Here is a 5,890-nt window from a genome sequence, read left to right as displayed (position 1 = left end):
AGTGAGTTGGGATGTTTGCTTTCAGGATGTTTCCAAAAAATCTGCTTTCTCTGAGGGATTTGTATTCAGATGCAGCTTTGTAGCCTGCAGAAAGAAGACAGAGTGTAGAGGCTAGAAAGCAGTGTCCTTCAGACCAGAAGTTCCCCAGCTTTTTAGAACTTCAGTGGTGTGCATGGCCTGTGTCTGACTGGATCCCAAGGAGCCAACACAGGCTCTTCATGCAGGCACAGCTCTAAGGCAACACATTTGCTTAATATCTCACTGGGGTTTCTGTCACTTACAGACTTCACTAGAAGATGTCTTTCTGTCTGTCTTGATCAGCATCCTCTGTAGAGAGACAGCAAACCCCTTCCCAGCTGCAGCATCACACAGCCTCTAAAAACTGGTTCCCAGGCTGCTTCACATCCCAGATGCTGTGTGTTAACACACTGGATTGCTAATCTTGAATTCACACCTCCTTCAAGGCAGAAACCAAATAAAAAGAGAGAGCTTGGCCAAGGCACAAGATGGTGGTTGTAATCTGCCTGCCCTTAGCTATGCAGTGAGGATGACACCCTTCTGACTGATGCGCTGTGTAATGGTCTTTTGCATATCGTTCTTCATGCAATTAGGTTGAAAGCTGCTGCCTAAAGGACATGCTGAGCATTTATGGCCTGTATTTTCTCATTTTCTTCCTATTGAAAAGCAGAGAATATAACCAGGCAGTTAAGGCAGCACTCAAAGTTTTGCTCTTTTTGCAGCTCCATCCATTGTAGATGTTACTTACAGCACTGGTATTTAGCTTCACCCTTGCTGGCAATGTAGATTAAAAAAGAATTCACATTTTAGCTGCTTGCAGGTTCCAAAAGAAATATTGTTTGCCTATAGAAAAATGGTCTGACAACATAGCTAAAAGCTGTTTCCTGCGTGGTTTCACGAAGTCAAAGCAGAAGGACTTCAGTGATTTCCCCTCCCCCCCCAGCTCTTAAAGAAGACTGAACTTAAGCAGAAGCCGCCAAGGATTTGACTTTCAAAAACTGTTAGTGTGTTTCTTTTAGGAAAGAGGAAAAGCTTTTCTCTTTCTTTCCTGTCATTATTACAGTTTATCATCATTACAGATGAGCTTTTTGCCAGACAAAATTTTCCTGGTATGTCATGATAAGCTATGGCTTGGGCTCTTAAATACAGTTGTTTAATATTTACATCTTTTCATCACATTTTTACTGAACAGACTCTAGTGGCCACTGAACAGTGTGTTTACTGCACAGTGCAATTCTAAAATGTGTACAAACCCACCAGTGCACACAAAGGTTTCTGTGGGAGAGTTAAAGCTCTAGTAACACGGCACCAGAGCACCAGAGGGTGAGGCACTTGGTGAGTTTTTATACCGGACAAGCAAGACAATGGGGTTATCTGGAAGAACTAAGTTAGGACAGATACAGTAAAATTTACAGCCCAAATTTAATCAGGGTGCTTGTTTTTAATATACTAGTGCTGATGCACATGTACATTAAAAACCACAAAGGATGCACATGAACATAAAACAAGACAAATGCATTTACAAATCACTTTCCAGGTCACTGAACAAAAGATGCTGCCATTGACACACAATCACTGTTCTCTAAAGACAGATGTATGTAATCTTAGTCTAATTTCCAGCAGACAGATGGCATTATTCTGCAAACCCCATTTTATCACAAGACCTTACATCAGCATTGCCACGTCTGTGAGGTTACGACTACTTAACAGGTAACAGATCCCAGACTTTTTTATTTTCCCCCCCTAGAACTCTCCAAAGAGACACACAGGAATATTAATGGGAAGCCAGCACCACTGCCTTTTGGGATGGTGCACTTCTATTCATTTAGCTATCTGTGAAGTGCTGCATGAATAGGCAACTGCAGTGCAGCTCCTCAGGACACTACAGAGAGGGAGATATCCATCAGAGGGAATTACATCAGCCAATTTACAGAGCATAAATGATAGAGCCAGCAGGGCCCAGTTTACCTTCCTTTATACCATGATGATGCCACTTGATGGAAACCATCTGCTCTGGTCATGTTCTTCACACTACACACTGCCATGCCACCACAACTCCCAGACAAGACCCAAGTGCCTGATGAACTTATGATTTGTTTTCAGGAAATTTCATGCACTATGCAGATTGACATTCTTGCAATTAAAACACAGAATCACTACCAACAAATCTCTCAGACATTTAAATGAAATGTAAACTGCTTGCCAGCATTACCAGTACAGTATTAAGCCCAGTAAAATAAGCCCATCTCCAGGTATTCAGAAACTTGTCAAATATAAATTTGTTTGGCTTGCTTTACCAGAGGAATTACATCTCTCAGTTACTTGATAACCCCTGAGAAGATAACCACTGAGAGAAAGCGTTGCATACATAGCACTAGGCTACACTTAGAGAAGACAGGTCTGAATGTCCCACCCCCATTCCTACACTGGCACTATTAGTGCTCTTACTAGTGCCTGCCATCGGTGGGATAATACTCTTTTCTTATTCCTGGGAGGAATAAATCAAGATCAGTTTAGGTGTGGGTTTGTTCTCAGCTGATCCCAGGGTCTCCAAACAGATAACCTTTTCCCTCAGCTTCCCAGTGTCCCAGGAAGTTGGGCTCCACAGGGTTTTGCCTGGCAGAGTCCCTGGCCCTGAAGCTCCCCCGCGGCTGCCTCCCTGGCTCATTTCTCGGGGGACAGTTGCACTGTCCTGCCTGGGGATGCCCCATAGCTTGGGTGACCTGGCAGCACACCAGGTCAGCAGGCAGCAAGCCACATCACGTGTGAAGTCACCTCTGAGCCCTGCTGCCTCCCCACTTGCTGAATTTGCAAGAAAAATGGACATCTTGCTGCAGAAAGCCTCAATTCCAGTGCATCAAGCGGTCTTCTGCTGGAGAGCCCTGCCAGAAAGCACAGCAGCACTGCTCCTGCCACCTGGCAGAGAGCCCTTGCAAGGCAGCAAGGTGTCCAGCCAGAAGAGGTACAAGCTTTAGCCTCAGCATAGCAGGCTTTTTGATGGGAGCCATACTCTCCCCAGGCCAGGAAATGCCCAGGAACACTGTCCTTTCCTCCTGAGACAGAGCAGCTGCACCCTGTCTTCCAAATGGGACACGGTCTGGCTCAGAAAGTGATTATCACAGTACATTTTCTGAGGAGGAAGGCATTTTTTAAATTTATGATGAGATAGGAAAACATACAAAGAGATTTTATACATGCACAGTTTTGATTATTTTTCTAGGGTGCTGGCAAAAGCTGTTGTGCTTGGCAATGAATTTAATGGTTACTTGTGTTGTTCAACTCTTTACCCTTAAATAGCATTCTTAATTAATTAGCTGCATCATTTTATCTATCTGCTCCATGATGCTTCTGCAGGAAAAATGACCACGGGTATGTGCACCTCCCATATTTGCTCGCTGACAAAATCATCATTAGAAAAGAAACAGGAAAACCCACCCTTTTGAATTTTGCACAGCCCAGTGCAACCCCCTAAACAAGAGCACTGGAAAAAAATTTCCTCTCATTTTATCTTTTACTTCCAGGGCCAGGCTCAAAGAGCTTTTCACACATGAGTCAGTGAAAAGAGCCTCTCCTGCAGAAAGCACACTGGCTCCAGCAGCAGACAGGAGCTGCAATCTGCTCAGTACCAGTAAGGCTATGAGATGCATCGGGCTATATCTACCTCCTTACCAGCAGCTTTCTGATTTCCTTTCCTCTTCTCTATTTTACATCTTTGCTGTTAGTACTGGAATGATTCCAGGCTTAGGACCCAAACCCAGGGGCTTCTGTGAAAGTTTTGACCCAGATGTGCATATAAACTTGTGAACCCACAAGTGATCATTCTACTACTTCTGGGCTTTGATTTCTTTTCTCTGTTCAAGCCTCACCTGTTCTTTACAAGCAATTAAACAGAAGTGCAGGGTTTGCTTTATAGGTCCAAATGGAATTTCAGTCTTTGGCTGCTTCAGAAAAGGGACAACTGCTCCTGCTGAAAGTCATCTCTTCTGCTGCCTTGGCTCCCCCAGCAGTGCTGAGGACACACTGATAGCCTGAAGCAAAGGGCCCCCTACCCATTCCTCCGTGGGATCTGAGATGCTGAAAATGCTCTTTGTTAGCTAAGTGCCAACAAACACACACAACTAAACCCAAGGATCTAAACTAGCCCAAAAAGAATCTTAACAAGCCAGGCTCCTCTGGAAAGCTGCCACTTCTCCAGAGGATTTATGGCTTTGCCTACAACTCTCAGAAATATATAATGGATAAAGAAGATAAGATAAACACAACTTAAAGACAGCAAGGCTGTACTCTTAAATTCTATTCTAAAATGTCCTACATACTAAACAAGTTACTGTAATCCCTACATAAAGTATTCACTCCTTTTATAGACTGCTGTAGAAACACTAGAAAACATTTTGTATATTAAACAATGCAGAACTTTTCACTTTTTGTCCTATAGCTATTATTTTATGGTTTGGCATGCCAAGTCTTTTCTTTAAAGTTGCTTTGTGCAAGTTGTAGACAAATGTATAATGTCCACACAATGGAAATAAACACAGTTACATCATGGAGCTCTATTCTGTGTGCACTGTACTGTGAATCCCAAGCTGGTAGGTTCATCTTGGGTCCTGCAGTTTAGATACCACCTTGACGTGTGTCTGCCAGGCAGCTCAACTGAGGCCCTTCCAGAAACATCCCTCCCACCCTCACTATCCTCTTTCTGCCCTAAAGGGCTGTGACTAGCAGCACACAGGTGAGGAAAAAGTCACCTTATAAACCTTCTCTTGCACAGATTATGCCCTCTGCTTACCCACAGCTAGTCAAAACTGCTTCTGTGCAATGTGTCCCAGTTGGCTGGGCTAGCAGTGCAGTTGGCATGCATTGCTTTAGTATATATTCTATTTTAAAATGTAAGCAAATAAAAAAAATGGAGCTTACAAGGCCCTAAAAATAGCACCTAGATGTGCTTCTCATTTGAGAACCACATAAATTGTGTCTCCCTTCTGTGACGTTAGGTGCTAAAGCTCACAGCAAACTGAAGAGACCTGACAAGGACTAAGTCAAATAGAGATGCATTTTCAACGGTGATAAACATTCAGATGAGAAGACAATAAGGTAAATCTGCATTTGTATCGGGAGCAGAGGCTGAGGCAGATACACTGTTAGGGAGGGTGGTAGCAGCAGGTCTTTTCTCCCCAGCAGCTGCCACTACAGACAGGGAGAGACAGGAGGAGAGAGGGATAGATTAGGTAAGGTAACACTTCAAGAACTACAGCATCTTTCTTTTTCTAGATACCTTTATGCTTGAAGCAAACACGACGAGCATCGTTCAGAACTCAGGCAGTTTGTAGCAGCACAGGAAGAAACCCACTTGCAGCTTCACCAACAGCAACCACGTAAAAAGCCTCATGTTCCTGTGCTTTGAGGTCATTCAGAAGAAAGAAAGAGACTGTATAAAGGAGGTTTTCCCCCAAAGCACACATTTAAGCGTTGCTCTAGAAGTCATTTAGTCATTTGCTGTGAACACAAACATGTTGCCTTTGCCTTGAAATACATTTTTCCATAATGTTGGAATATTCATGCATCAGCAGGACCATTATTCTGTGAAAAGACCCATTCCTCTGACGTTACCCTGCAATGATACCCAACAGAGTGTTGTCCTGCCTATTGGGATGTTAGAGAGCCAGCCTTGTTTACAGGCAATATTCCCTTAAGACTAGCTGATTCTGAAATAAAAGAGATGTTTATGATTGCAAGGCTATAGAGAAAAAAAGTGACCTTTTCAAAAAGAACTCAAAACTTGGCACTTGATTAATGCCAGGGTGGTCAAGTGTCACCAGCCTCTGATAATAACATTTGAGCCCTTTCAGTCTTTTTCCATGGCAAAATAAAGTCA

This window comes from Gallinula chloropus, assembly GCF_964237585.1.
Source record: "Gallinula chloropus genome assembly, chromosome: 3".
Classification (NCBI taxonomy): domain Eukaryota; kingdom Metazoa; phylum Chordata; class Aves; order Gruiformes; family Rallidae; genus Gallinula; species Gallinula chloropus.
This window is presented reverse-complemented; position numbering follows the sequence as displayed.